Source organism: Sturnus vulgaris, chromosome 1 (genome assembly GCF_052056855.1).
Source record: "Sturnus vulgaris isolate bStuVul1 chromosome 1, bStuVul1.hap1, whole genome shotgun sequence".
NCBI classification, from domain to species: domain Eukaryota; kingdom Metazoa; phylum Chordata; class Aves; order Passeriformes; family Sturnidae; genus Sturnus; species Sturnus vulgaris.
In genome coordinates this window covers 88,153,720-88,179,527 of record NC_142243.1, presented here as the reverse complement: position 1 = coordinate 88,179,527, position 25,808 = coordinate 88,153,720, and the positions used below count along the sequence as shown (strand labels likewise).

At 43.1% G+C, this 25,808-nt stretch overlaps 1 protein-coding gene across 1 annotated transcript in view; it reads left to right on the top strand.

The window, feature by feature from the left end:
* Positions 1-7,591: 7,591 nt before the first annotated feature.
* GRB10 (growth factor receptor bound protein 10) overlaps positions 7,592-25,808 on the top strand; it is a 142,301-nt gene continuing 124,084 nt past the window's right edge. The window contains exon 1 of the mRNA XM_014872283.2: positions 7,592-7,708. The gene's annotated coding sequence lies outside the window, so the exon portion shown is untranslated. The remainder of the gene's footprint in view (positions 7,709-25,808) is intronic.

The window sequence follows — 25,808 nt, the reverse complement described above, 5'->3', positions numbered from 1 at the left end:
ACTGTTTAGAACAGAATCCACACCCTTGAGGTGGGCACATGATAACAGAGTAGCCACATTCCTGTGTCAAGGGAGCCTCACTGCTGGAGCCCCAGTCCATCTGAGGCCTTTTTGCCATGCAGCAGCCTGTCTAAAGCTTCATGGAGTAGTTATTGTGTGTTAAAAAGGCTCTTGGTCAAGGAGAAAGAACTGATCTTACCTGGTGGGTGTAACTGTTCTGAAAGTCTTTTCTGCAAAGATATTCTCTGTTCACTTTCACTAAACATTTTGAGGTCCAATTAGCACATGAGATTAGACATGAGATTAGATATGCACCTTTACATTGACTGAGTTTAGAAAAACAGAATAAATCATAGCTAAATCTTAGGCAATCGGTGACAAGCTTGCCTAACCCAAACTTCCAGCTAGTGGTGAGAGCTTCCTGAGGAGCACCAGTGGATTTCCTCTCAGCTGCTGGAGCAGATACTGCAAGACTCCCTGAGACTTCTCATTGCCTGTGGACATAGAGTGCTGCTGAAGATGAATATCTGAGCTACTGTGTTGTAACACAACTTCATTTTTTCATTTTATGTCTGCTAAAGCATCAGAACAAATCAGTCAGGGGCAATTTGACCTTTGAAATTTTAATTACATTTTTTGATAGTGAAGTGAGGAATCCTCAAAAATTTACTTCTCAAGAAACCTACAGATTGCTCTAAGAATATATGCAGACAACTTGTATACATCTGACAATCATGGAAAAGAGGTCCTCTGATAAAGAACAGCTATCACAGTTTTGAGAGGAGAGGAACCATAAAATGATCAAGGTTGGAATGACCTCCAAGAAATCTTCATTTTGTTAGGATAGCAACTACAGGGCAGTCCTTTCTGTTGAAAGACTGCTCTCTATCAAAGGATGTATATCACTTTGTGTGTATCATATAATTCATCCTCCAAGATTGCTCTATAATAAAGATACTTTAAAAGCCTACTTCTGGCCAGACAGTACAAAGTCCAAGTCCCATCAGTGTCCTTGGATGACTATTTTTCCAAACAGAAGGAAATAATAAACCAGACAATGACTTTGTACTCCTTTAGTAGAATTGAATAAATAGACAAAACTTCTAGAAAATATACTTTTAAACCACTGTAGACACAATTTCTATTTTAACACAAGTTCTCAATGCTCTGTTTAAGCAGCGAGCCCACTGCTTGCCATGGATGGAGCAACGGAATCTTTTCCTGCCAGCCAATTTCTGAGAAAGTTATGCTGTAAGAAGAGTTAGCGAGAGACTGTAACTATATGACAAGGGATTAATTTAGATGACAATGCAGTGTACATTGGTTTTGGTTTGGCAATTTTTTGGTAATTCTTGCACCAGGAAAGCAAAATATTATTTCCTTTGCAAATGGCAGTTTAAATGCAAAAAGTCTAGTTCAGACTTGAATTTACTCTTAGACATGAGCATTTTGTTTATTTAAAGTCACAGGATGGGAGTGGTCTCAAACCTCCACATCACCTGCTCTGGAGATTGGCTTGAGACATGACTTGGCTGCTATGGAGAGTGGTGGTGCCTAGAGCACCTGGGGAAAATCAACCTGAAACACACCTCAGCTCTGCATCCATATACCCTGCAAGCCAACAAAAGGCACCCTGGCTCCCTGAAAGGCTGTGTTGTACAGAGGTGCATGTAAATTCAGAGGGTGCTGGGGTCTGCACACAGCTCAAACTGAGGGAAGATCAGTTTTGGGTCCAATACATCTGGATTGCTGTGCCTCTTCTCTCCACTTGGTAAAGTCTGCTTCTATGTAATCTATTTTTGTTTACACCATTCAAATGTTTCTGGTTTTCAGATGGCAGTAGCCTGATGATCCTGCTTCAGCTGTTGTGAAAATATGCTCTAAAAGCTACAGCCTGCAGGCAAGTTATGGCACTGAAGATTTTCCCTTTGTCTTTATTATTATTTTAATTGCCCCTCCCTAAGGAATCAAGAAAATACTTGAGACAAAATCACAATCACACTAAGCTCCCTAAGAGTTTTGCCACTGACTGCAGTGTGGCTGGATTTCATTCTGAGTCACAATTTTTGTTGCCTTCTCTCCTTATCCGTGGCAAAGCTGTGAATGAGCACTACATTTTGAATAAATCCTCATTTCTCATGTCATAAATGAGAATATAAAGTATAGTTTGAATTGAATCTCCTCCTATTGCAGTATAATTTTGAATTTTTCTTCTAGTTTTATTTGGCATCCTACTTGAAAACATATTATGCATCAGGAAAGCAGCTGACTTTAATTTGGGGAAAGTAAACACTTTTAAAGTGTCATTTCACTTAGCACCTTTGATGTCCAAAAGTGTCCATTTTCTTCATCACTTCATTGGAACTGAGAGAATACAGCAATTTATAATTCTTAGTGTTGAATCAGTCGATGTGTTAATTGTGGAGCTAGCAGTGGGAACAGATGTGTTTTTGTAGAAGGGTGGGCTGAATGTATTCATCTTTTTAATGTACTTTCTGTTTGAATGATCAGTATCGCTTAAAATTCCCCTCTCCTCTACACCACCTTGTGTAACTGCTCTATTTTGTCCAGGAAGAGCACATCTCTCTCACTAGAGCTTAGGACTCCATCTCAGATTACAAAATGTCCCTGACTATTCAGCCTTTTGAAAAAGCTGTAAATAGAGATATAACTTACCTAGCAACAAAGAGTAGATCTTCACAATGTGGTCTATGAACACAGTGCATTTATTCAGTTATGGTCATGCCATAGCTTTTCTTTTTCTGTCACTAGTCTTTACACATAGACTACAGAAAAAGTCTTTTCTATACTCAACTGATATTAAGAAATCCTCTTGATAACAATTGGGCAGAAGATAAAGTCTCTAAACTTCTAAAACTAATGTATTTGATGAAGTCCTTGCTGAATCAGTTAAAAACGAGAACTGAGCAAACAGTTTTTGGAAAACACATAAAGTTTTGAAAATCTCAGTCTTTTCAGACTTTTGGTGAATACTGAAATTTCATTTGTATCCTTTAGCTCATACAGCTATATTTACTGAGAGATTTTTCAAACTTATTTAGTTTTTCTTCTTAGTGTTTTCATTTCCCCTTTCAGCTTACAATCTCCACCATACATGGAGTGAAAAAATAAATTCAATGGAAAAGAAGGATTTAGACAGAAAGGAAGGAGAATGTTTCCCCTGCTTCACTCTTGATGTTAAAAAGGCTTATGTTCTTCTGGACAGCTTTTAAAAATATTTTAAGCATCTGCTTCATTTATAGTAAAAGCAACAGAAATAATTTTGAGTTGGTTTTGTTCCAAATTAAGCTTTATTAAAATTCTACTGTGTTAGAAGGCTTCCTGTCTATTTAAGGTGAAAAGCTTTGTCCATGACAAAAGAAACTTATTATCATTTCAAAGGTTGGTCAGCATTTTTGCCTATATACCTACCAGGCAATAATGACCAAGTTGACCCTTTTTAGATAGATGGATTCTTTTATCAGTGCATTCTACTAGTTAAGGATCATGCTTAATGCCGACTTTCATATAATGCTTTCATGAAACTTCCTTTGAGAGGGAAAGCAGTGGCCAGATTCTGATCTCTCCTCTTCAGATCTTCTGCTATTGGATTTTCATTTCCTAAATCAATGTAATAGAAAAGAAAATTATGCCTGTTCTCAGTGTATATATATGAAATATAATAATGTTGCTAAAGAAAACTTCATATCTACTAGACAGTTTTCATTAGTCTATTTAATAAAAGATGAGAATGACCTTTTTCTCTCTTGGAACTAACTGAATTGCGGAGCTTAGTGTCCTTTGGCTAAGTTCCAAAATGAAAAGTCACCCTGCAGAGTTCAAGTCTTTGCAGAAAGCAAACCAAGTCCACAGTACTTGAACTCCAACAGCCATTCATTATCAGGTATTGAGTCTTACGTGTAGTGCTAAATAGACAGAGAATGCCCAAATTCTGCTTATATTTTGGACTTGGTTTTGAACCCATAACACATGAGGAATTTGCATTAATGCAAGTTTCCCGAGCTGTATAAATGGTAAAAAGATCTTTCCTTGGGCTTTCTGGATATCTTGAGGAAGTACACTGGAGAATAAAGTGATATCCAATTGTACCACACGCTCTGAGCTTGGAAGCTGCAGGGCAGCAAGACCCTCTCCAGCTAGGAGGGGACTGCACGCCCTGTCCTCTTCTCCCCCAGTGGCCTGGATTCCCTTTAGCACAGCCAGGGACTCTCATTAGTTCTTCCACCTTCTTCCATCTCGGGTCAGAGGAGCCTGTCTTCTCTAAACTACACCTTAACCACTGTGGAAAGAAGAAGAAAACAGGGAGCTGGGACAAACTTCTCCTGGGCAGAAAGTCCTGAAGGCATCAAGGCTTTAGTCAAGGCTGTTTGCCTTCACTTTTTAGACTGTCCTTGAGCAGGAATAATGTTTACATAGTCAGAGAACATTATTGCCAACATTATTTCTTGTGTGCTTTTTCTTGCAAAAAATGATCATCTTTTTTTCTTAGAGAAAATATCAGCATTTCAGACTGTTATTTTCATGATACAGCATTGTGTAGAGTGTTGCCAGAGATTTTTTATTTAAGAGAAAAGATAAGCATGTCCTTCACTGCTACTGAAAAGATGCATTGCTACTTCTCCACTTAACAATTTTAGTGGTGCTATTTTGGATAAACAATCTTATGACAGTACAGTTTTGTCTTGAACGATACAGCTGTAGTCTAGGAAACTAAACATATCTTTCCTAGTGTTTTTATTCGTCAGATGAGTATTTTCAATATTCACGTGTGTCTATTTTTTTGAACCCACCATAAAATGAAAAATTTTACACTAATAAGGCTTGAGCAGTCACTTATTTTTGTATGTATTAGAAAGAAATTTATGTACAGAAACATGCTTAATAATAATTCAATTGGACATTTTATCATTGTCAAAGGCATCTTTAGAGGAATCCATCAACTCTTCTGATTTCCATACAAGTCAATTTACTGTCTTCAAAATGTAATGTTAATGGCACTCAGTGTACACACTGTAATCCTTTAAAATAATGTACATGGCAAACGGATATGTTCTCATGCATTAATAATTTAAAAGTTAATTTTAGGTACTTAATATGATTAACTGATGGATCAGCAGTCTTATATATGAGAAACAGTGAGCACACTCAAAGCAAGAGCATACTGGAAGGCAGCCAGGTGGCTGCCTGTGTGATGCTTCAAAAATACCTGAGCTTTATGCCTCCAGTTTCCCTTCAGTGTCAGATGCAGAACATCACGGTCATAAAGGTGGTCTGGTTTCAAGACGAAGCATGTAAATTGCCTTAGAGGTTGAGGTAGCAGGACTTTTGGGGAAGAAGAGGATGTTTTAGAAGGTGGGAATCCCTGCAATGCAATCCTGCTGGTGGCTGGCTGGCTCTGCAGCACCAGACCAGTTATATAACTTCTCTCCTTTCACTTCTCGCTTTTTGAGGACACGCCGTAACGCAGGGATGTAAATTGATATTCTAGGGTGGAAATACTACAGATGACAAAGTATAACTGTTGCATTGCACAGCTAAGGAATGTGCCGGGGGCAAATAGCATTAAAACAGTGTGTAGGAGAGGCATGTGGTGAAGTCCTTGGCCACAGCAGCAGGTTCTGCGAAAGCTGTAAGAACTGGATGCCTATTGCACAAACCCTGGTCAAATTATACAGGTATATGCACAGCTGCAAAAAAAGATTGAGATTTTCTCTTTACAGGGACAGGCGGCAACAGGTACAAGTTGCACGAGGAGAGGTTTCACCTTGATTTTGATTCACTGGAAAAAAAGAATTTTTTTTATAGTTGCAACAATCACCCACAGGAAAGTCATCCCCAGGGATGGGGTGGAGTGTCCACAACTGGAGGCTTTCAAGATGCGATTGGACAGGGTGACAATCTCATCCCTTTCCCATAAAAATTGGACCAGGTGATCTTTGGAGTTCCCTTCCCATCTGGGCTGGATCTGCAGAAAGTTTCTTCTATAAGCATATGGGACGGTGATACCAGCTTATTGTGAGTAGGTGCCTCCTTGCCTCTGGATCTTATATTCACCTTATCACTAAATAGTAACAGGAAACAGCACTCTGAGGCTGGACCCACAGAACACAAGGTCAGGGTGAATAGTGGCTCACAGGAAGGCAGGACAGACCAGCCCGGCGGTGGGAAGAGAGGGCTGAATGGGGCTGGGAAGCGATGGCCCACAGAACAAGCTCCCAATGGACTGGGTCAGGACAGGACAGGACAGGACAGGACGGGCAGCAGGGGTGCTGACAGACTGAAGAGAAATGCTCAGCACTGCATCAAGTGGAGACGGCCGAGGGAAGCGCGGTGCCGGGGAGAGGCCGGGGGGCTGGCGGCATGAGCAGGGTGAGCAGCGAGCAGGCAGCAGAGTGGCACGTGTGTCCAAGAGGCTGAGGTGACACACTCAAGGAAACTGGAGAGATTATTTGAGGACTTGAACAGGGAGAGCGAGTGGTGAGAACAGAGCGAGAACAGAGCACGGCTGGAAACACGGGGACTGGAGGGGCGGACTGATAAGAAAAGCATTCCTTTAAATACAGTAAAGAAGAGCCACGGAGGAAGAAAGAGCAAGAGCAAAGAAGGTATCATGTTACATTTCAAAATATATTCAGCTCCGGCGCTCAGCCACAATACACGCATTAGTGTACACGCATCCGTCTAGGAGGAAAAGCCCAGAGATTTCTCCCACTTCTGTTTGGGCTCAATTTCCTTTTATAGGGCTGACCACTTTCTTATGAGAGGTGTTTTAGCGTCTAGTGAAGTAAATATTCCTCTCCTCACAGAGTGTGACGGCTTTGCTTGGAAGTCAATACGTTTTAAAACAGTAGCTCTTAGGGAAGCGCGCAGCTTTGCTTCCCTTAAAAGAGCTTTTCCATAGTCCCAGTTATTTGCAAGCTACTTGCAAATCGGATGGCTCGGAGCTACCGTGGTGAAATAGCAAAGGTCCCAGTGCCCAGAAGTTCGCAGCAGCAGTCTGTAGGAGTGCTAGCGGCAGCCTGAGGATCCCGGGAGAGCAGGGAGGAGCAGCACGGAGGAGCTCTGGAGAGCCCACCGTGCTGCTGGCACACGCCGGGAGCCTGCTCCGCGCTGTCTGCAGCGCAGGAAGGGGAGTGGGGGCACTTGCCCTGCGCAGTTTCGCGGGGAAAAAAAAAAGGTGAGAACGGGACAGATGAGGTTAAAGAAAAAGACCAAGCACAAATGCCTCGCGAGTGCAGATGCTCTGTTGGTTTTATTTTAAAGAAAAAACAGCCCTTCCCAAGAAAAGCACGCGCCGGTGCTACCTGCGGGTGAGCTTTTGTTAGAGGGCAGGAGACCCGGCACAGCGCCGCTCGCCCCGGGACGCGGCGCTGGCAGAGGGCTGGCAGGAGGGCTGGCAGGAGCGCCGCCGGCACACCGCCCGCTCCCGCCGGGGCTCCCGGCCGCCCCCTGCCCTCGGCGGGGCGCGGGCCGGGGCTGCGGCTGCGTGCGGCGGGGGCGGGAGCGGGGCGGGAGCGGGGCGGGGCCCGCCGGGAGTCAGCTGGGCGCGAGGGGAGAACGCGGCGGCGGCGGGCGCCGTTAGCACCGGAGCCGGCAGCGCGGACAGGCAGGCAGAAGTTTTCTCCGCAGATCCCTCCCGCAGCCCGGGGACGCCTTGCGGAGGCGCGAACGTCCCCGTTCGCTTTGGGTGTGTTTTGCCTTTTTTTCCTTCCCCCTTTTTTTTTTTTTTTTTGACTTGTTTAATTGCTTTTTTTTTTTAATTGTTTGATTTTTAATTCGATTTTTTTTTTTCAGTTTTAATTTTTTTCTTTTGTTACTGTTGGTTTTGAGGCGCGTGGCTCCGAGAGCTCGCTCTCCCCCGCCCGCGCCCCACTCCGCCCCGCCGCCCGGAGGATCCCCCTCCCCTCCCGCGCTCCCGTCCCCGCCACCGCCGCGCACGACCCTTCCCCCGACCCCCCGCGCCCGCCCCAAACTTGGCGGGTGCGCGGCGCCCGGCGGGGACGGTGCCGGCCGCCTGCCCGCCCAGCAGGTAAGGGGCCGGGGGGCGGCGCGGGGCGCGCAGGGGGGCGGCGGCCGCTGCCCCTGGGTAGCCGCGGCGGGGTGAGGCCGGGCCGGGGTGGGTGAGGGCTCGCCGGCTCCTCGGTAGCGGAGGCCGGTGGGAGGAGGAGGAGGAGAGCAAACTTCCTTTTCCTGGGGCCGCCGGCGAGCCCCCCCCAGTGCCCGCGGGGAGCGCCCCCCGCCCAGCGCGGAGCCCCCGGGGTCGGACGGGGTTCGGCCGGCGGCCGCGGGGCTCGGGGGATCGGCCCTTTTCACCGTCTCGGGGCTTCCTTGCCGCGTTTTGTTTGCTCGCCTGCTGCGCGCCTCGCCCCGGCGGTGCCGGGAGCCGGGCTTTCCCGTCGCCCCGCGCTGGAGCAGAGCGAGGACCTGCCCCGCCAATTGCTGGTGGTGCCGCTGCTGCCGCCGGAACTGCCCGGTATTCCCCCCGCTCCGCTTAGGGTTTGCGGGAGGGAGGGCTGGCGGATGGGCAGCTCGCAGAAATGCCACCCCGGAGTGCTGCCACCTTCCTGCTCCTCGGCGGCGGGGATGCGCGGCGTGTGCCCGCGGGAGAGCCGCCCTGGCGAGCCCCCGGCCGTGCCCACAGCCCCTCGCTGGCCCCGGAGACCCTCCCTGGGAGGGGGCAGTGCGGAGCTTCTCCTGCCCCAGCTCCCCGCCGGGGAGAGGCGCGCACGCATGGGCTCTCATTGTATAACTGTGGTACTGCAAGCCGGGGCTGAAACTGTGGCATCTTTATAAGAACAGTTTGCAGTTAATTGGTTTGGCAGATGAACTCCTGCACAATCCTCTTGCCCGCTTCTGTTTAGTGCCAGCGCCCCCTCCCACCCCTTTCCCCCTTTTCCCCGCTTTCCTTTGAAGCGTCGCATAACTCTGTATTGCCAGCAGGATGGAAAGTGCTGATTCAGCAGCCAGGAGCCCCACTCCATCTGAAGTGGTGGTCTGCCTGAAATGCTCCTATTTGTTGAAATGGGAACATGTGTTGCTGGTATGTCAAAGCAGCATTGATCAGGCTTTCTGAAACAGACCCAAAGAATGTGGTTTGCCTTTCTCTTCACCAGGGAAGAATGAATTTGGGGTTGGGGCGAAGCAGGAGGGGGCAGGATAGAAGGGATGTGGGCATCTGCCACCTTCAGTTACGCTTCTAACGGGCAACTGAAACTGTTCTGCTCGTAGAGGTGCTTATGTGTTTTAATGGAGATGTCGTGGGATGTGTAGCAAGGATGCATTAACACTCCAGCTCCATCTATTCCTGCTTTCTGAGGCTAGTAGTTGTATTTACAGCTCTAGAAAAGGTACAGAGAAGGGCAACAAGGCTAATCCTAGGATTAAAAGGAGTGAGTTATGAGGACAGGTTAAAAAAAAAAACAAAACACCACAAACACATGGAGATTAGAAAACCTGCTTGGAAAAGGGGAAATATGCCTGAAACTTTAGATGAGACCTCTGGCTGTGCTTCATGATTGTTTTGGGGCTGAGGCAGGGTGCGGGAGGTAAGCAGGATGCTCTTCCCATGCTGTTAGTCTTCCTCCGGGGCTTAACCTCTCAGAGCAGCATAAGAAGGGAGAGCTATTCCAGAGCTGTATTCATCTGGCTACCTTTGTGCAGGTATACGTTAATATCAGAGCTGCTTGGGTTTTCTTCCTCTAACGCTGGACTCTTTTTAAAATTCAGCACAGAGTAGAGCAAACAGCAGAGCCTGAAGAGTGCTGTTTGGTAGCCTTACTGCAAACAGTAAACTGACAGAGCAGCAGACCCTGACACTTGCCTCCGGTGATCATTTTGCCATGTTATGGTCTGATTTATTTTCTTCACTTGGACATTATTTGTTCTTCAAGTAGGTCTTGTTTGACCTGGCTACATATTAAAGATCTTGTGGTACTTCCATGGTTTTCCTTGGTTTTGTTAATCAAACTATCCCCTCTCTGAGCACTGTGTGAGTTGGCTTTTATCCTCACGTACAGCCACACCTGCATTTCAGTAGTATATTCCTGTATTTTTTAATGCTTAGTCCAAAAGCTCTGCCTAAATGCAAAATGGATCTCTGCATCTCAGTTCTGCTGAAGTGTATAGTGTGCACTCTGTGAATAAAACAAGTGTTTGCAGCCCTCTGTCTTGCGAGTGCTTAAATGACTCTAGCAAGAATCATTATGAAGGCTTTTTAGAAATCTTTGGTCATGTTCTCATCTGTGCTTGGGATGTAAATGGGCAAAAAGTATCTGGATCTTTCTGGCAAAGGTATCCTTCCAAGGCAGGGAGTTCCCAGCTGGCAGAGGAGAGGCATGCACTTCTGGGTCATGCACTTCTTCTGCCAGCAGCACCAGAGTGTTGTGCTGGGAATTTGTTTTCTGACAGCCCCAAACAAGCAGATGTCCCTCTAGACTATGAGTCACCGTCAGCTTCCCTGGGTGCATGTAGCAGTGGCAGCAGGCAAACTGAGGGGCTCCTGGGGGTGTCACTCTGGGTGGGACCCTACTGTTGCTCTCTTTTGCTGTTCCTCCCTGCACGTGGTTGTGGAGGTGATGGTGCTGTATGAGGCCGGATTTCTAGGTATAACTTTTGCCCAGACCAGCTCAGCTCTATCTTGGGAAGTGTGTATGTTAGTTGGTGTGTGAAATACACTCAGGTGCTTCTTCAGACCACTGAAGTGTGGGGTGGGGAAATAGGTGGAGGGGTGCCTTTTGATGTCCAGTGGTGTGCACTTTTAGGATGCATTTAAGTATTTGCTCAATTAAAAATTTCATTGGTTGCAGCAAACACTGGTGAAACCCCTTACTATTTTCTGCTGGCCTTTTTATTCTAAACCTCTGAGTGAACTTTTTTAATGGGGTCAGGGGAAAAGCTACTCTTCACTTTGTGCCAACATTTCTGTCCAAACTAAGACTAAGGAAGCTGCTTTTCTTTGTATTTATCTCAGCTATGAGAGTATTGCTGCCAGTTCACAGTGCAGTGTTTCTTAAGTGTGCCCACCTGGCCCAGTGTTTTTATAAACAAGGAAGATAACTCCTGAGACCTCTGCCTCTGTCAGGCTTGCATGCAGCTTGCCAACTGGCTTGGCTACAGTGTGATTGCATAAGCCTCCTTCTGTAGGAAAGCAGGCTAAGAAGTTAGGACTGTTTTTGTTGGAAACTGGACCTGCTCCTGGCCATGTTCAAAATATACCAGTTGCAACTCTTCACCCAGGGAAATCTAGGAATGGAGATCCTTTACCAAAAAGCTGAAACCCCACAGTCTTTTTTTAGGAATTGCAAAGAATGAGGTTGCCAAGGAATCCCTTTATTAGCATTGAGCTTTGTTTACAGGTTTACTATCTTTACACTGTCTGCTGGTCAGGAGAGCATGTTGCAATCTAAACTTGGACGTGACAAAATAGTCTTGATTTCCATTACTTTTTCTCCCAAACCAGTGGTTGTTTTGAAACATAATATTATGAAGTAAACAGATGCCACTTCACTGACTTCTCTTTCTTATACATGTTGAACTGTGCTCTTCTGAACTAGTCCCGTGCCAGGTCTTTCCTATTCTCATGCCATCTGTTGAATTGGACAGCAGTTCTCCCTTTAGCTCAATATGGCTTCTCTGTTGCATCAGGAATGGGGAGAGTCCTGTCCTAGAAAGCCAGGTTCCACTGTGAGGGCATCATTAAAGAAAACTGTTGATCAGTATGAGGCATCCTGTCTACAAACAGTCTCTTAATGTCTTCAGTGATAAAACAACTAGAATAGCCTGACTTTATAACTTTATCCAACTTATTGGTTGGATATATTCAGCATTCCCTTTTCTTATATGCTTTATTTCCCTGGATACCATCTTGTCGGTAGCTGTGTGTGTAGAGAGACAGACACTACATTTTTTGTACAGGTCCATTTGTCTGAAAATGGTGGTGTTTATGGTTTATACCTGCTTTTGGACTTCCAAGTGTACATAGGAGCACTGAATATCAGTGCCAAGGTATCCTGAAACTCTTCATTAATGAGATGCTCACATTCACACTAATGTGCATCCGTTGACTGAAAACTTCCCTCTTTGCCTTCCTAGGATCTTTCATAAGTAATAGATGGATTAGTTCATACAGAGCATATGGACGTGGCTCTCAGGACTGAAGGCATTGCAAGTTCATCCTCTGCTTTAGAGCAGTGCCCTTGTGAACAGTTCCCTGTACAGCAAAGACCAGGGAATTCTGTTTAATGGTGAGGAGTCACTCACAAAAATGAGATAATGAGCACTGGATGAGCCACTTTCTGTTAGAAGGTGGCAGCAGCTTTATGGCTAATGCTTGGGTTTTTTTTTTACAGGCAAACAACCTGTAGCAGCACTGACCAGCGACTCAGGTGTGAATTGAACAAAAATATAGTCAGGATAAATAACGATGGGTTCTTCAAAGCCCAATACTAATGCTCATTTACAAGTCAAGAGAGCTTTTAATGAAATCTGCTAATTGCATCCCAATTAGTTAACCCATGGGGAATGCAGATTACTTCTCCTGAATGGCTACAGCAAAAGCTGTCATGAAGATCAGTTGTTTTAAAGTGGATGATCTTTTTAGTAGGGTAGGACTCTTTACTTGTATAATGGATAATACAACATGTAACTGCTGTAAATCAGTGTGAGGGACCTCCTTCTTCCTGAATCCTTTCAGAAACCTGTGGTAAGTCATTATATCCCTGGGTATCAAATGATAACTTTGGAATTAGTAAAATGGTAGAGGAAAATATGTAGTTCTCTGATGGATGATATGAAGTAAAATTACAAGTTATATCAAGCTTGTGGATTGCCAAACTAGATCTGGAATAATCTAGGCACATGGCATGAAAGTCTGCCTCATTGGTACTGAGAGGTGAAATGTGTCTCTCTTGGAATTCTGCAGCTTTCAAGACTGCTCTCTTTGAGATTATGCTGTTTCAGGTATGATGGAATGAGGCATGTTTGCTAGAATAGTTGGACCTCTTCTTGGAGAAAGGATCAGCAGTAAGAAATTCCCCCTTTACCACATGATGATGGAACAGACTCTGTTTATTCTTCCTTAAAGTGAGAACTGGGGAGAAGGTGAGTGGGGTTGAAAGTCTTGATTATATTGTGCTGTGTATTTCTGAAAAGAGCTTTGGGACAATGGTGATAGTCACAGTCCTTGGATGCACAGGTGATGGGTGCCCTAGACAAACTTAGTGGGAACACCACAGCCATCTCTGCATTCTCTTGTGAGCAGCTGCTGTAGAACATTTGAGAAAAGAAACAGGGCACCACGTTTCATTATATTGTTTTGTTGAACTCCAGGAGAAGACTGCAAGAGCTTTTCCCATTATCTTACCCTCCTGCTCTTGAGCTGTCATCCTTAGGCCACCAGCAACAAGTTGAGCAGCTATGTTGGACTTAATGCCCAACAATTGCATTAATGGTTGCAATATTAACCACTGGACAGTTTTGTTGCTCTAGCTGTAATATTCAAACAATGTATTTCTTAGTTAGTCTGTTTCAGGTTTTTTGAAGGCCAAATCCAAGGACCATGGGGATGTTCCAAAAAAGACAGTTTTGCACAGACAGGGATGAATGGGGTAATTGTAAACACATGTTTGGTTAAACCACTAGCAAACCAACCTCTCATTCTTCCCAGCCTCCATCACTGCCAGCTTCTACTAGCTCATAACAGGACAAAAATAGGAAATTACTTTCCTGGCAGACAAACCATAGAGGAAATACCATACCATCCTGTTGGAATAAACCTATAGCCCAGTGGGAAGGAGCTCTCCTGCTGAGCAGCAGTGGGGATTTCTGCATTTGTTCACACAGTAAACATCAAGAGTGTGGTCCTTGCACTCCCTTCACGGTCTTGCTGCAGAATTTGTGTCAGCAGAGAAATCTGAGAAACTGAGTGTCTGCATCCAAACTGAGCCTGTGGTTGCTGAAGGCAGCTAAGTAAGGGTGGATAATACTCAATGAGACCAGTATCATTCTTCCATTATGCATCCCTGGTGAGAAAATCAATAAACAGGGAGAATCTGTAAGTCTGTAGACTCTTTTCATGGTGGAGATTAGCACTTGATGAGCACTTAGAGACTTCTTTCAGTGCCCAGCATCTAAATTCTCCCTTTTGACGACTTTATCTCGTGGCTGCAGCTCTGTCCTAACTCATGTTGTTGGTTTGTAGCACAGACTAAGTTTTCAGAAGTTACTTTTTTACTTTGCTTAACTTTATTTCTAGGCCGGCTTTAGGTATTAATTTAAATTTTTAAACTGTGAGGAAGGGAATCCATTAAATGTCACCCAGATCTGTCTCACTGCTGATGTTGCTGTTAGTGAACGATCTGTGGTTCTGTGATTCTGATTTGACACTTAAACGTATTTTTGGTCAGAGAGTTGCAGCTGGACTCTGTGTATGCTTCATAGTAGGTGTCAAAACTAAGTGGAAGCAAGGATTTGAATCCTTTACTAGAGGAAAAAACTGCTGGAAAAATTTTCCAGATACTGACTTTACTGGAGGATGGTAGGACAAGATAGTTGTATATTAGAAAGGATCGGAGCAGAAGTTTTCAAGGCTGAAATAAAAATGGGGAGGTGATTTTTATTTTTCCTCCCTGCTTTCTTCTGTCTTTCTTTTCTGTGATGTTCATCTCTGCCAAACTACTAGGTACAGATTCAGATAGGAGAGCGTTCTCTCTCCTTAAATGGGAATTGAGAGAGGGGGTGAGAAGGACTGGGGGAAGGTAAAATCTGTAGGTTGGTCTTGCTTAGTGTACTGTTAAAGCTCTGAGCATCCTTGGAAAGGAATGAGGAGCTTTTATTATATCAAAGCACAAGTGTGGAATTAAACTTCAAGGAGTTGGAAAAGCTAAAAATTCAGAAGGCTTTGGCACAAGACAAAAATATCACAAGCTTTCTTAAAAGGCCTGCTTTCCCTTCTGGCTCAAATGTATTAAAGTCCATTTAGGAGAGTGTTAAGGGAGAAATGTGTATTGCAAGACCATCGATTACTTCTGAATTAATGTCTTGCGGGGGATCATTCTTCATTCTAATAGCTGCTCGTGCTGACATCACCCGAGATGTCAGGGGATTATGTCAGAATTCAGGCCTTGATATTGTGCAGAACGACGGCTCAAGTGCTGGCAGATGCTTTCTTGGTGGGTCAGGTTGCTTTTGTTTATCCTGTCCATCTCTAACTGTGATCTTCCAGTTACTGTACATTGTCACAGCAAGAGATGTAGTAAACAGTTTCCAAGAGAAGCATATCTGTGCAACGTGATTGTGAGGACAAAGTACTTCTTGCCTCTGCATCTTGTGCTAGAGGCAGATTTGCCATCATCTAGATGCACAATGCATGCATTTTTAATGCTGTATGAAAAAGCTCACCAGCTGTAACATCGTCATCTTTTGTTTTGTTATTTGTTGTATTATTTTGTTAGTCGTTCCAGGAATTCTGAAGTCAAAAACTTGAGGCCAAAAGTGAGTGGGTTTGGTGGTGGAGGGTTTTTTTTTATCCCTGCTCTGTTGGTTGCTTTGTTGTTGTTTTTTGGTTTGCTTTTTTCCTCTCCCTGGCTGTTGGGCACCTAGCTTTAGTTTTTAAACGATGATTAAATAATGAATGCCTTTGTGGTTTAACTTGTCAGGCAGCTAAACGCCACACAGTTGTTTACTCACTTTCCCCCCACATCAGTGGCATGGGGAAGAGAATTGGAAAGAAGGCAAAATTCCTGGATTGAGATAAAGACAGTGTAGGAGAACTGACAAGGAAGGTAAAATAGTAACAAATGAAAAAGAGTATACAAACAAGTGATTATTATTGTAATTGCTCACCACCTGCTGATTGATGCCCACCCAGTCTCCAAGCAGCAGGCCACTGCCTCTCCCCAGTTTTTTTTGTTCAGCAGGATGCCATATAGTATGGAATATTTCTTTGGCCAGTTGGGGTCAGCTGTCCCAGCTGTATCCCTTCCCAGCCTGTTGTTCACCCCAAGCCTCCTCACTGGTGGGGTGAGAAACTGAAGAGCTGTTGACTTGGTGTGAGCACTGCTCAACAATGACTACAACATCAGTGTGTTATCAGTATTATTCTCATCTTAAATCTGAAACACAGCTCTGTACCAGCTTCTAGGAAGAAAATAATTCTACCCCAGCTGAAAACAGGACAGCCCTGTGAGGGGAAAGCAATCAAAATAACCTTTTATGATGCTCTAGAAATGAATAGACTGTAATGTCACAGTCTATGTATGATGTTCATGAACTGATTCTTTTGATATACTTTACTGGTAGGTTATTATAACATTATGTGTAGTCATCACACTTAGCAGTTGAAAAGTTTTCGAAGAGGCATTGTGTTTATTTTCCAAAAGGCTTCAAGAGAATTGAGCAGTGAGGCTGAGATGAGCTGTAGGAGTGGAGAGCAAATGCTGTTCGAGTTGCTGACATCTCTAATGTGTACTCAGACTTACTTCACATTCGGCATGCATTTTTTTTTTTTTTTGTTCTAGAGCTGATGCTAATAAAGGTCAGGAAAAATCTCTGTGGCGTTCCTTGCTAGCAAAGATGGATTACACTCTTAACACATGGGAAGTCAGAGGAACACTGCAAAGGCTGTTGCAGCTGATACAGTTTAGGTATGTGATAACACTTGTAATGCCTGGTTGAGTTGTTGGATAATTTTCCTCCCCAGTGTCCTTTGAAAAACAGTATTGATACAGCCTTCAGTAGGAGAATAGCATTGCAAGATGTCTTGCTAGTCTAAGCCTTAGCTAATTTTGGTAAACATGTCATTTGTCTTCATTTACTTGGAAATGATTCCACTCTTCTTCCCAGGAGCAGTCTAAGTTCTCACAGATGTTTGGAAAATGGATGATTTTGAAAAAGTCAGTGAACGAGTCCTGTGCTGTAACAGCCCGACTTTGTTTTCCTTGTGTTCGTCTCTGAGAACTTCTTGAGTCCTTCATGTCCAACAGTCCAGCTCTTCCTTAGCAAGATTTATTCCCCAGGGATCTCATTTAAAATTCATGTGAGCTAAGGTGACGTGTCTGTAGGTGATGTGAGGTTGCCTTTCAGGTCAATTTGACAGTGCTCAGTAAAGTTTCAGGAAGGCAGGACATGTGCAGTTGTCAGAGAGGCAGGTCACTTTTACCTCTGAGCATTTAATACTAATTTTTTTGTGTGTGAAAGCTCTACAATTTGAAGAGGTGAAAAAACTCTTCCCTGGAAAAGGAGCACATCATCATTTCTCAAAGGATATGTGCCATGCTAAGAGCTGACTGCTACCAAAAGCTGATGATGTTTAGTTGGAGTGTTTGGGTGTCTTACCTTGGGCCAGCATGGTGGTTCACTACGTGTGTACATGGCTGACTCTCTAACTGGGTAGGAAAGCTATCCTGTGTACTTGTTTTTTTCTGGTACTGGTTTTCTTCTGGGTTAAAGGATGGGATAAGTTCTTGGATGCATGTGGTGGGGCAGCTATGGTGAGGTGCCCTTCCAGGAAAAGGCAGATAAATGAGAGAGAGAATAGATCCCATCTCTTCTCAGTGGCAGCAAACTGCTGGGTCGGCTTGGTAACCCATCAACATTTTTTTCGTTGTGAATTTCAACAAATCTTATGGAGCTACACAAGCAAGCTAAGACTAGACTTGTCTTTGTAGAAGGTCTCCCTGTATTTGCAAGGCTTACCTGTTGGAGGGAGTTTCTGCAATGTATGGTGGTTAACCTTGTGTTTGATCTGTTTGCTGCTCTGGAATGTGGATCAAAGCTATGTTGTCTTTATTAATATCTTTTTAATTTTACTTCTTTTTTTTAAATAAAATTGACCTGTAGTGCTGGGTTGTTTTCTTAAAATGATTATGAAATGTGTTGGTGTTAGGTGGGGTTTTCTATTGAGCAACTCAGCCGTAACAAAAATGTTACTACTGCTCTTGTACATTTAAAGATAAAAATGGCACCTTCACAGTGTCAGGAGATTATGTAGGGTATGCGTAGCTTGTATCTTAGTACATGATCATCATGAAACAGAGCAACTGAGGAAGTAATTGGGAGTAAATCCATCATTATTTGTATTATGAAAAATAGCAAGCATAGTAGCTGTTCAAACACCAGAGATTTGGTTGACTTGCTCCAAATGTAGTGGTAAAACATATTTGTTTCAGACCAGTTACCAGCTGAAATGTTTTTTTTCCTGGAATGTCTCAGAATCCCAGAACTGCCTATGAGCTGGTTCAGCCGTTCTGCTCTGATCAAGAAGGGTTTCTGTAGCCAAAATCAAATAAAGGCATTTGAGGTGACTGCTCTGGTGTCTGCTAGGAAATGGTCTTGATGGCTGTGTGGCAGATCTTGCCCATGACTTGAGAAGCTGCCTTAGAGCTGCAGGTTCTCAGCTAAAGCTAGTCTGCTTTAGCCTGAAAAAATCCCAACCAACCAACAGCTCTACAGACTGAAAAACAAAATAAGTTCTTCACTAATGCCAGTTATTATTCTTGTCTGTGGTAAATGTGGAATGATTTTGGGGGCAAGGAGACATGTCATGGATTTTCTTCATTTTACCAAACAGAGTTTGGGAAGACTTGGATTTCTAGTTCTTGAGTTCAGGATCACACAGCAGTGACAGGAGTTTCTCTTCAGAAACATTTCTGAATAGTTTTTTCCCTAATTTTAGCACAAAAATGATTGAGTTTTGACTAGCTCAGTCCTTCTGGCTGGATACCAATTCCATTGTATGTGGACTCTTGGATGGATGGAGCCTTTCTTTGCTCAGCCTTTGTTACAAAGACTGCCTCCATCTAGAAACAGTTCCTGTCTTCTGCAAGATCATTTGGAGAGGGACAGAATGTGTATTAAATGTTCTCCCCATACCCTGTGTTTTACTTTGAGCACTCTTTATCAGCTGCTGACTGAAATTCAGGTTTTGTAGCAAATGCTACTCGTGATGCTTCAGTTGCTTTGCATAGCTGTGTTAGGTTTTGGGGCTGTTGAGGTGAAGGAGGTAAGGAATGTGCAGTAATTTCATGGGCACGCTAATGTGGTTGTATACAAATAGTAAGTTTCTTCCTCTTTTTGGGATATCTGGTCAACTTGTATGCTTGCCTTCAGCCATGTCATATCTGTACTGACTTTGGCAATGGTTCAGAGAAGATTCATCCAGCCAGAGAAGCATTCATGGGACAAGTACTTTTAAAAATTAATAGTTTTATTTATTTTTTTAAAGTGTGTTGGGACTGAAGCTTTCTTCCTGTGTGCAGCTGTGGCTTGTCTAAAGTCAATGTTTGACTACAAGTCAAGTGGTGTGGTCAGAGTGAATTTTTGCCTAAACCTATGTTAGAGCCATAAATTGTTGCATTGTGTGGGCAGTGATGCTTTCATCCAGTACCTGGTCTTAGTCTCCCCTTCCTGCCTCTCTATCCTCTAATTCTGCAGTTGTAACTCTGCAACCAAACAAGGAAGTGTGTGCTTTGTGTGAGGAGCTCGAGAACTCTTTAAATCCCGACTCATCGTTTTGAAAACCTGAAGATTTCCAAAGTGGAATATGTGTGTACACTAGATATATTACTATAGTACACAGCCCTTTTATGGTCTGAGAGACATGTATCTCCTCTGCAGCTGAATGCATGCTGCATCCAACACTTCTTTGGAATCCATGGGAACTTAGGATGCAACCTTTCAGCAGTGTGGTGTATGCAGGGCTGGTTTGTGTTGAAGTTCTGAATGGGGCTGGGGGGCTGCTGGGCTTAGTGGTAATGTGGGAGCTTTGTAGGGCTGTGGCTGTGCATGGAGCTGAGAGGCTTGGAAGGAGGGAGCTTCAGATTAAGTCTTCCTCAAGTCCCCTGGCATCCTTTTAAAAGTAGTACTGTAACGGAGTAACTCAGGATACCTGACACCTTAGCCATGTCAAATGAGGTCCTTAGCAAACCTGAAAGGGACTGGAAGGTTTTGTTAAAAGTGATTCTCACTTGAGATGCTGTCTCTGAAATCCATTAGCAGTTTAAAATTATACAAATATTCTAGGTAGCTTAAATGAATTTGAATGACTTTCTGCCACTTTTATAAGAGTCCATTTACAACCTTGTTGCTTTAAGTACAGCCTGGGTTGCAAGTGTTTTATTTTATCAGTGGAGATGATTTTGTAGCATGGCAGTAATCTTCCTAAAGATTTGTCTGGTCAACGAAGAAGCAACAGGATTTGTATAAACCAAAGCAATCTGAAGTAGCTGTATCTTAAAACTGACCTAACCTATAAAGCTTTGAATTTTTGTGTCATCTTCCACTGGGAAACACCAGAAAGTCTCCTGCGCTTTTGCATCCTGTGAGAAAGAGTCGAGCCATCTGATTATTAGGGAGGAAAAACTGAATACAGAGTAAAGATCTAAAATTTATCTAAGAGTATAAATGAAGGCCAACTAAAAATGGTTGGAATTTTTTTTTATTGTGATACATACTGAGAATTTATCTGTTTTTGAGCATTTGATTAGCAGTTTATAAATTACCTGTCTGCTCATATGTGTGTTTTGTAGCATTGGGAGGGGAGAGGGAAAGCTGCTTTAAAGGAGCTGTGCTGAGAACCTAGAAGAGAAGGCCCCAAGAGGGGCAATATTGATACAGCTCAAGTTTTTCATCCCTTTGATCTTTTGGAGTTTTTTTCCCTCCTCGTAGTGCACCCACTTCTCAGCAGTATGAGATGAGGAGGAGTCAAACTGACTTTGATAGTCAGGTGTGTCTGTCTAGTGTGATGTGGAGAAATGGCAAAGTAGGATGCACCCCCACCCTTCTCTGGTGAAGATGATGTGATGGGTGGGGGAATGTTGTAACTCACAGCATGGCTAAATCATGGCTCTGAAAATGATTACTGGTATGATTATCTCTTTGGAGTAATGCTGACACTTTCCTGGAGCTGCTGTGAGGCATCTGTATGAGAAAAGCCTGCAGTTTTTGGTGGATGTGTTTTGCCTGTGTGATGGTTTTATCACTCTGTGTTTGCTCCCACGTCCCAGCTCATGGAAGTTAAATTCTCTGAGATGATGGCTTCTCCAAAGGTGGAGGAAGTGTTAAGAAAGAAATGGGGAGAGAAGGAGTATTTATACCACAGCACATAGTAAACATCCCACTTGTGATACAGGTAGCTAAGTTGTGTCTAAAACTTGACCTGGCTTCAGTCCTGGTCTAAACCACAAGTGTTACTTTGCAGTGGATGTTTATGTGCCATATCCTGTGGCCTGGTGGCCATTTGGACAGTCAGGGATTCCAGGAATAACCACATGGTGAGGCACCTGAGCAAAAATGCTTTTGCTGAATGCAAACAGTGGCAGGGTTGTACTCAATGAAATAGCAATGTGTACTTACCTTTCTAGACTTCAAGTGTCTACACCTATGGATTTATTTTTTTAAACCATTTTGTTTTTCCTTCTTCTATTTTCCAGCCCTATTAGTATTTAGGAGTGACTAGTGCTTTGCTTTTGTGGTCTATCAGCCTCATGCTCCAGGATCTCAGTATCTGCAGTTGTGAATATGCGAAGCAGAGAGCAGAGGGTCATTCCTGATAGAGAGGGATGGGCACTGCCACTAATCCTGTAAATCCACAGTGGGTCCCTCCCATGCACAGAAACCTGATCTTAACTCCTCATCGACATCTCCTTCCTTTGCTGTGATATTTACGTACAATTCCTAGTTCTTAAAACAAGAGGGAGTTGGATCTAGTCAGATTCGAAGAAAACTGCACGAGCTAGCCTTATGAATATTTATCTCTGCATCAGCATCTTACTCAGGGATACTCAAGAAAAGATGACAAATGACTGTCTTTTTGACATGCACAATATAAAGCAAATACAATTTCAAAGCCTCTCTTAAGCCTCTGTGGCATGCTTAAATATCTTTCAGTTGCATGGTTAAAGGCTGAAATAAGTCTTACACCCTGGATTTGGGAGATTTGTGAAATGCCTATCCCCAGCTACTTCCATTAAAGCAAATGGTGGAGGTCAAACTGGGAGGGAGGCTGAAGAGAGAAAATCAGCTGAATAAGATGATAGAGCTTGCAGTTATGTCTAATCAGAGTTCATTTCCTGTAGATATTCCTGGAGGTTTTGCATAGTGAGAACAAATGTAAATGCAGTTTGGAATACACTGGTGCTCACAGTCCATGGGCTAAAAAAACTTGAAGGGATTGAGGTTTTGTTGGTTACCCCTGCCCCCGCAGCTTCCAGAGATGCTTGGTTCTGAATAAGTGTTAGTGCCAAGCTTCAGAATGATGGGATTGCATCTTGCAGTGCTGACTCCAGTTAGTTGTGCTGGGGTAGCCACGTATAGATTGTCTTCCACCCTCTTCTGCAAGAAGAAATTTCTCTATTCCTTGTATACTTCTAAAACCTGACAGGCAGTGGAACCATGAGGTTTTGATCTACAGCTTGTATACTGAGGCTAAGCATTAAAAAATACACATGGCACCACAGTCAAAGTGGTGTTTCTGCTATTTGTCCTCCAGAATGAGACTGAAGAGCAAATAGGGCTGAGGGTATGGCTTGTGAGTCTCTGTTGTCAGGTTTTGGGTTTGTTTGTGGTGTTAGAATATAGCTGGATCCATGTATCAACTGAGGCAAGTGCCTGTGTTACACTTATTGAAAAGGTATTTTAACACCACCTCAGGTTTTGAGTTGGTTGGGGGGTTTGTTTGTTTGTTTTTTTTCCCTTTAGGGCATTTCGGCCCAGAAGGTTACAGGTAGTATGCAGCTTGTTGGTATTTTCATTTTGGGTGCTGTGCTTTGAAGAAAGAGGGGAGACAATGGGTCTGTTAGGCTTACTTTTCTTGTAGCACAGGGCTAGATCTGCAGAGGAGACTTGCATCAGGTAAACTAGTCAACAAAAAGCTGGAGTGTAGCCGTGTTTCTGATGGCAGCTTGGTGGCAGTGCTTGGGGGAAACACTTAGTCCTCACAGTCTTGGATATTGACTCACTGTTTTTTTTTCCCCTTTAGCAATTTGACTTGATGCTTCTCTTTTATCTTTTCCCTATGCCCTCACTCTACCCAGTACAGTAATGTTTTTCTAAATCTTTGCTTTTTAAACCTTTCAGTTTCTTCTGAAAGTTGTGGGCATGGACAAGGTATTATTCCCTCTTTCTTTGCAGCAGGATTTCATAGATTTGAGTGATTTCATCATGACCCTTACTTTTGCTTCTTTTGGCTGAGCTCCAGTTAATTCTGTTTTTTCTTTTTTCCTCCCAGATGTCATGTTTTTCTAATTCTATGATGTTCCTATTGCTTTTGCTTGGATTCTTTCCAGTTGATCTTTTCTGAAATTTGCTGAAGATTGGGTGCAGCTTCATGCTGGAAGCTTTATCAGCCACAAGGAGAGCAGAACTGTTGCTTCATGATTCTCACATATGCTCCTCTATACATTCCTCTATGCTATTTGCCTCTTTCTCAATAAAGAATTTTTCAGTTTCTAAAACTTGCTTTGAATTAAGTCTTCCAACAAGCTGACAGCTTTAAGTTAGCAGCTTCCCCAAGTTTAATAAGAGTCAGTTTCTCCTTCGTTATCTAGATCATTAGTGTTAGAATAGTGTGGGACCAGGGCCGATCTCTGCAGAGGTTATTCAGTATGTCAGGCTATTATGTGAGTATTTCAATTTTTTTTGACGTTCCAAGTGAATGTAAGTCAGTGTGGTTGCTCAGTCACTTTCAAATCTGCCATAAGATGACTGTTTGCATTGATAACAGTATGACAGAGTTTGCTTATCTTTTTGTAAGAATGCAGTTGAATGTTTTGATGTGGTTTTGCTAATGTCAGGATTCAAATTGTGTTCTTCTTCTGTGTTCCTAAAATACATTATTCTGACATAGTAGGATGTTGACTTGGTTTAACTTGACTTATACATGAACAACCATTTTTTGTTGAGTTCAATCTTTTTTTTTTTTTCTTCTTGGTGCTAGCAGATGGGTTTAATGGCAAATGTGCGAATTAAGCAACAAGTACCATTCTTAATGTTTTTCTTTCCACTCTTTTCCCCTCCCACTTCTCTAGGAAATCACCGTTTGCCATTCTCCAGCCTCTGCTACCTTGTCAATCCACTGTGGACTTTCAAAAATAACTGCTAATGATTTGAAGCTTTAAAAAAGAAAATCCAAACTGATCATTACTGAATTTCATGGAAACCAGCTAATTTGAGAGAAAGTTGATTAATCTTTTTTTTTTTTGTTTGTTTTTATCTCCTCTCTCCTATCATCACTAGTAGTAGTTTGGGTTTGTTTGTTTGTTTTCTTTTTTGTTTTGGTCTTGCTACCTGTAGCTTTTTTTAAAAAAAAGAGTTGACCGACCTTTCCCTTAATCATTATTTTATTGCTGTGGAATTACAGAATGAGTTTTGTTATGTCTCTTGTTTCACTTTCACTTATTTTGGTATTGCAATAATTGTCTGCAGGCTATTGCTGTTTTAGTGGAGTCCAGATAGATGGCCTTTGCTTCATTTCTTTACCTAGCAAGACAGACAGACAGAATATTACTTGCTTTTTGTCATGTATGGGCAACAGCAAAGCTTAAATATCTTGGGTTTGAGGATTAACTAAAAACTGAATATGAGAGAGAACGAACACTCAGTGGCAGAAGGCTCTCTTCAAATACAAAGTTTTTTCATCCAGAATCAATATACTGAAATGGTTAAAGGGCAAATGCCAAAAAGGCTGAATTTTTGCCTCAACTTTTTAGTCAGACTTGGGTTTGAGGACAACATTTAGTTGGTGCCCCTGATCAGCTCAGCCATAATTCAGAAGCCATGAAAGGTTTTACATCTGTTGCTTGTGCTGCTGTCTGAGGTTAGAATAATTGAAAATAGAAAGTACTGAAATATACTGATGAACCCAAAATGACTAGATAATGATATGATAAAATAGAGGCTTAGTCTTGTGTCACCACCAGATCTAGAAGCATGTTGGATAAGGGGATGTTGACAGAGTGGAGAGAGTGAACAATGCTAATGCTGTTCACAAAATAAGAACCCTTCTGAAAAGGAACGTACAGTTTCAAGAACAGATGGTGTAGTGGTAATAGAGACTAAAAAATTTTTGTTGGCTGGCAGCCGTCTTTCAGGTTAGGATTTTGTCTTTAAAGCTCTTTCATAGAGTTGACTTCCTTACTGCAAAGTACTTGGTAAAAGGACAGAGTAAATTCCTCCTGGGAACTTGTTCTTCCTGGTCTAACAAAAGCAAGATTACAGTGGAAGCACCAGGTAAGGGACAGTCAGCTCATGGTGGCAGGTAAGGCTTTGTTGGAGCAGCCTGTGGATATTTTAGATTTTGTTCTGCTCCAGAATTAGCATGCTGCAGGACGGTTGTCACCCCTGTGATGGAAGGTGAGAAGACTGACTTGGAAACATGCACAAGCCTTGCTTTGATCATCTCATTTCTTCTGCAGAAGAAGCATATTGTTTGTGAGACAGAGCTTACATAATCCTCCTTCTGTGGTGTGTGTAAACATATTTAACACAAGCCTTTTGTTTCTTGACTAGTTTATATTTAATCCATAGTGGATGTGCAGTGTGGAAGGGGACAGAAGAGGGGTGAGTTAGAGTGCATTTTAGATTTATCCTCTCCTCCAGTGCCCCAGAACTTGTGTGGATGCAAACCAAGCAAAATGGAGATAAAATGATCCCCTTCTTATCTTCTGTCTGTGCCCTAAAAACAAACTGACTGTCTCTAACCAATCAGTGGTATTGCAACCCTCAGTCTTTCCTTGCTGGGTTGATTCTCTTGTTGCACAGTAGCTGGGAGAGAGGCTTTAAATGCAGAATTAGCA